Genomic DNA, 6,773 nt, shown 5'->3' with positions numbered 1-6,773 from the left:
ATTAAATTTTAAATCTCCCAAGATAAGCAATCAAATTCCGACGACCCCCGCACTCGAGTCAAACCCGATTCCTCACGCGCAATTGCCCGAATCATAACTGCATCGCATCAAGCAGCATAATCGCCGGCTCCGCTCCCTCAGCAGCGCTGCACACGGCAGCATCTGGGCGCATCTTATAATATATTTCCCCTTTTTTCTTTCGCGCGATTCCCCTCGACGCGGCTCGGCTCCTCCTCGAGCGCGTGACATTATTCTTTTTCTCTCTCTCTCTCTCTCGCGTGCGCGCGCGTGCAAAGAGATTCGCGCAGTCGACGGGAAAATGCTCCTGTCTCTGCTGTGCAAGCGCGACGAATAAATTACGATGATTAGAAAGACGCGCCGCGAAGCGAGAGAAGAGAAACGCTCTCGTAGGAAGCTTTGTGCAGCTTTCTTTTTTGTTCGTGCTGTGTTCCGATATGCCTGTCGCGTTGGTTACGCACTTGTATTTCTACTTAATTTCGAAAGACTATATCTGAAAGCGCCACTGTTTCGAATCGTTTCGTTAAACGTCCTTATAAGAAAAATGTCGATCTCGAAAATCGAATCATATTTAACGACTCCGACAAGCAGCTTCGGCTACTGGCAATTAAAAAGTAAACCCCTGCAATATTCACCTTAAGCTCCATCCAAATATTTAAAGACCGGCCGCGCACACCGTATAATCGAATCTCATCAATTCGACTTTTGTTCGTGAAAAATCGGGGAAAAAAGAAACAGCGCGCGCCCATAACGTTCAAAACACACACGCTCTCGTTGCGCGCGGCGATCGACTAAATTTTTCATTTTAATCGCCTTAGCCTTTAATTTTATGGCGACCGATTTAACCGCGCTGCCCGGCGCTCTTCTCCCGAGACTTTAATTAATTATACTTTAATACGCGCGCGCGCCCAGGCGCTCGGACCCCTCGTATAAAAAGGATAAATTGGGACGAGGGACAGTGCGGTGGATTACAGGGACAACGTTTCGCTCGTGCGCGCGTATATACGTCGCCGAGGTAAAGGGTGAAGTCAGCTGGAGTGCGAATTTTTGGTGGTTCTTTATATGTGGCTTCCTCAACCGCTTGAACGTTCCAGTTCATCGTGTAGTGTCTAGTTAGCGAAGATAGGTGGCGCGTAGGCACTTTTCCACTTCCCTCAGCACGATTTTCGCGCGGAATGTGCCGGGTCTGCTGCTTGTATCGTTGCTATATAATGATATCTATAGTTAAATTTCAGCCATAGAAAGCTCTCTTTCATCTTGTCCAACGAATTAAAATATGCGTAATTCGCCAGTTCTCGCGGCCGCGGTGGCGGTGAAAGCTCGTCCGCGCGCTGAGGAATTTAAATTCTTGCACCTCATCAAAAATGCCTCTATCCTCTTCCACTTCGCGCATACATACCCATATCCTCCATTCAACGAACCCCACATCCCTTCCCTCATATTCTCCTTGCCCTCGCCCACACACACACACACACAGAGCCGCAGTCGCACATCCTTTGTACTCTCGCTCATTCGCCGCACGCGCGCAAACGGCATTGCCGAAGTATAACGCAAAATTAATTATTCGGCTTTATTGCCGCGTGATGAGATATCGTTGTTATCGAAGCCCTCTCCGCACCGCCAGCAGCGTCAATTCCGAAGCAATTATGAAACCCCGAAAACATTCCGACTACATAACGACGAGCGCGGGCTGGCTGTGTGTAAGCGTGTATGGGCGAGTCGTCGGAGGGTTCAAAGGGCCATCTTTCTACATGTATATATGGCATTACGTACAGTCGGCCGCGGAGCGCTGATTTTGCGCGCGCGCGCCCCGAGCTTTTAATTTAACGCCCGTCGAGCGCCTCTCTCTCTCTCTCTCTCACTCTCGTCGGTTTTAGAGCGAGATCTTTATCGGGCTGGACGCTGTGGGACTGGGTATGAAATTGAAAAATTGCGTTATCTCCGCTGTGCTGCTGCCTCGTTGCGTTTGATGTTTCGCGATGCTAGGCTCGCGATTGTCCCGATTGAATATGTTTTTTACTTTTATTTAAGTATTTGTATTTATAACATCAGCTGCGGTATCGCTAAAAGGCATATCAATTAAAACTTTCGCAAATTTTCTGCACTCGAAATCGCTCGAGTTGCTCGACTTCGAGCCAGTTAAATCCTAAAATTCAGGAAGGCTCATTACGATACAGTGTATCAAGCGCAGGCGGATTTCAAAATCACTCGACCCGTAAACTTTTCCATCTGGAAGCTCCTCTCGAAGGAAAATCTGTGCATTCGCACACAGCCTCGATTCGAAATCAGCTCGCGAAAAACCGAAGCCGAGCGTTTACGGGTACAGCGCAGACGGGCCTGTGCCGCTCTAATCGTGGACTCCCAGTGCAACGATTTTCAAAGGAACTCGAGAAAGGCTCTGCTTTTCATTCCGTTCGCCGTCCGCTGGGTACAGTAGGTTCGCGTGTACGTATGTATATATAGGTACATTTGAATTTCCCGAGTGGCGCTGCGTCGAAAATTGCTCTCGGCCCGCACGCTCACGCACCGCCTATGCTATATAATGGACCGTGTGCTATATGTATACACGTGGATGCGACGGGGATGAGACTCGTCGATGCGGGAATTCGTGCATTATTTTTCATTGGTCTTCGAGGCGCTGGTTGTCCGATGCTTGGTGAAGTACGCTGATTGCGCGAGATGAGTAAATTCTTTGCAGGAGTTGTTTGTTCTTGATTGGTATTGACGTCTATATACTCTTGTCGGAATGTAAAAGTTACTTGACTCACAAATATAGTAGTCTGAGTTATAGCTGGATTATTGTTTCTCTACATAACAGCGGCCGTCTTCGTGTAGGAAGTCAGTCGAGCGATTGTTCGACAAAATACAATTGAATTCCCTTTTCAATAAACATTACCATTCTATATATCTTGCCCATCAAACAACTCATCACACTTATTAACAATACTAGGCAATCAGACTTGTAATCACTCATATTAAGATCCAACGCGCATAATAACATCCTCCTCTTCATTATCAACAACCCTCCGAAATTCGCATAACGCACACAGAGAACACTACACTCACAACACAGACACACACACACACACACACACACACACAGCAGCTGGTAAAATTGCATTTCCAAAACGAAATCGAGTTGGGATTCGAGTCTGCGTGCGTATAAGCGCGCGTCCTCGCGAATCTTTTCGTGCCTCGCGTTCGCGTCGCTAATTGAAAGCTGGGCGCGCATAAGGGCTCTATTTGCGTTCTCTCTCCGCTGTGCGTCGCTCCTTCTAGCGGGCTGTGCTCGTGATAATAAGCGCGAAAGTACTGCAATAACGCGGCCCGTTATAAATGGAGAACTGAAATAGATGGGATTTCGTCAGATAGAGAGACACGCGCAGCGGGAGAGCTGGAGCTGGGTTGAATTAATTAAGTTTATATTGTTGCGACGACAAATTGTTAATTGACGACGGGGTTTGATGGACTGCTGCAGGCGATATTTTATAAGCGTATTTCTATAGATTTGAATAATTTGATCGTGTTGTTATCGCGGAATACTTGGAATCGAGAACCGCCTTTGAAATATTTACTCGCTACCGTTTTAGATATAGCGTATCCGGTTTGGAAAGGCATTATTCACGACGTAAGCGCGAGGTACCGCTTGTTTAATTTCGAATTTCGGGCGTTGAATAAGTAAACACGCGCTACCGGATCCCGAACGTCGGTAAACAACATTTCGGACTCTTGAAAAAATCATGCTATCATGCAGCCCGATATCCTTCATTTTGTATATCACTTCCTAATGTGAAGACCTTTCGGGAGTAGCTTCACATCGATCGCAGAGCGGTGACGTGATTATTTATACACACTCTGCTACTGCGGCCCCGGATCACAGTTGTACGAAAGCTCTCTCTTGTAAGAAGAGAGCAAGAAAAGAAAGAAGAAAAAAGGGAAATCGCGCGACATCGAGCAGTAAAATTTCAATTCACCGATAAAGGAAGCTGGAGCCAAGGAGTGTCGGTGCAGATATAGGAATACGCGCGTGTATAGAGAGTCCGATCGGAAGCTCCCTTTTATGCTGTTCTCTCTGGCCAAGGTCGTTTGCCCTTTTTTCATTCTCGCTTTGTCAGTGCTCGCGTCTATGTGGTTGGACAGCATTTAACGTCGTCTCTCGCAAAGTTACGTCGCGTTTTTTATTTCATCGTTTTTGCTACTGGGCTTTGACGCGTAAGTTTCTAACTTTCAGCGAGGAATGTTTTTATGCATGTCACGCGGAAACTGTTTCGCTACATTTTATACAGCGTGCAGTGCTTATATTTACCGAACGGAAACGAGAATCAAACATATTACCAACAGGAAATTACTCTTTACGAGATATGATAGAAATAGAGCTCAGAACATTCAGTTATATCGCCGCGACGGAGCATCCGTTATTTCGGTACAGCAGAGGCTATTTTCCTCGTTACATACCGAAGCGCACTTTGGCTGTTCGATTGAAGAAAAAAATCAAGCGCCTCACGGAAGGGTCCGCACGTCGATAACGTATACGACGCCACTCCACTTTCCTCCGATTGATTTCGTCTTCTTTCCTTCCTACACATAAGCGCGTATATACTTTCCCCCGCGCGGCGAGCGAATAAGCGCGATGCTCGATCGACTTGGACGGGGGAGGCATTGTAATAAGTGGACAAGGTGGAAGCGTGAAAGATTTACTGCGGCGGACGAGAAGAAGGGCCCGAGTGTTATTGCGGGGATACGATGTTTTCTCGCGAGGGAGGACACCGGGACGAGTGAATGGAGATCGGTATTTTGGCCATTCCTGCGCGCTATTGTCGCACTGATGCGGATTCGTTATTGTGATGGTGCACGATCGTTTGGTTCTATATACATGGGAAAGAGCTGATTCTTGAAAGTAGAAAACTCCTTCAAGAAATATAAGTGCTTCGCCTAAAAAATCGCCGCGAATAAAGCTCCATATCAGCGCGGGAGTTGTTACAAATAGCGTCCAATCTCCGCCAATAAAAGGCCTCATTTTCCACGGTATAGCCCATTCCAAAACGGAGCACACTCTTACACATATACCGGCTGACGGATCGGCGCAATCGCGCGCACGCAACTCGCTCTCTATATTACACACACACATACGCACTGCAGCCGGCGCGGCGTGTCGGGCTAGAAAGTAATGCGCGTCCAGGCGCGCATCCGTGCCTTTTATTTCTCTGGCTCTATATTTTTCACTCGCCGAACTCGATGCCCTTTCGATTATCCTCGAGAATTTCGCGATTGGTTAATCGATGCATCAACGTATAGGTATAGGCTCAATATTCATGACGAAATTTTGAATATAAAGCGGGTATAGACGCGAAAATAATGAGGATTATCCATCACTTTCTCCGTCTACTTATATTCCATTGCCTCTTCGTGCACACGTATATAGCCGGTATAATCGCCGTTACTCTCCTGCGCGCAAGTCGAGGTCATTGATTTTCATGGACGAGTCGATGGGCTTTTCTATAGCACACGGCGACTGCGGCGAGATGGAGAAAAAAGAGCTACGTACGCACGTACGAGAGTTAAATATTTCTCTCCGCGAGCGCATTGTACGGTCCGGGGCGGTTTCCCCGCGATTTACGGTCCTCCGCGCTACTTGTTCTCCCATCGCAATGTTTCGTTAAGGAGCCGGGCGATCGGAACTCGTGAATCAATTTCAAGCTCGCGGGCACGAAATAATACTCTCTCGATTCCGACCTATACCCTGAACCGCCACTTATGAGTCCATTCAAATCTCCCTCGCTCCGAAGTATATTATACCAATTCGAAAATTCTATACACGAGAGTCGCGTGGCGAGGGCGAAAGCTCGCAAAGTGGACCTCGCTTAAGGGGATTTTCGTTTTGCCGCGCGGCGGGAAGAAATAACATCTCGCGTACCTATACACGTATACGTTGCAGTCGCGGAAGAAAGCGAGGAGAGCGTTTGTCAAGGGAGTCGACAGCGCGTGGTTTCTTCGTCGTCGACGAGCTTTTGCAACGAGAGCGTATGTGTCTGCGCCACCGTCGCCGTCGTTGCTGGTCCGGTGGGAGAGACTCTCCCGCGGGTCGGATGTGGGAGGGAAAAAACTCTCTCGCGATGGAAATATTTGCCGGATCGCGCGCGGCTTGTCGTCGATGCGCTTGACGGATTGCGCTGAGATTGGAGCTTTTCTGCTTTCTCTTGAATTGCCTCGATTGATGCTTCTTGCTCGCGCGCGGCTTTCGTAACGATAAAGAATTTCCTCGATTTGTCGTTGAACCGGTCAGACTATTGGATTTATAAAATAAATTTCGAAGCTCGACGTTGTATACATGCTGGAATACTTTACCTCTGCGCTCTCGCTGTTGTAATAATAGTCGATCGACAATACCAAAAAGCCGCTTTCTCCGCAACCATATTCGGACACAGTAACCATAAAGATCATCACACGCACACACACACATGTATAGGAGGACAGCAGAGAAAATTGAAAACATTAATTACCAAGCGCGTAACTGCCGGAACTCAAGAGCGCGGCTCACATCCGAAGAAATCTACAACGTCTCATAACGCGGAGCTCGGCGCTAAACAACTCCGAATAACTTACGACGAGCAGCCTCTAGCCCCAGCTCTCACCCCATTAGATTCCTCTTGTCTCGTGCGCGCAGGTGCCGCCGCGCGACTTTATCAAGCCGCCGTTAATCCTGCCCCTAATATCGAAGAAACTCCTCTCCGGCGTACCGCGTGGCTCGTTAATAT

The sequence above is a fragment of the Nasonia vitripennis genome, chromosome 1, assembly GCF_009193385.2.
Source record: "Nasonia vitripennis strain AsymCx chromosome 1, Nvit_psr_1.1, whole genome shotgun sequence".
In the NCBI taxonomy this organism is placed as follows: Eukaryota; Metazoa; Arthropoda; class Insecta; order Hymenoptera; family Pteromalidae; genus Nasonia; species Nasonia vitripennis.
The sequence above is the reverse complement of the archived record's forward strand: the minus strand, read 5'-3'. Positions refer to the sequence as shown.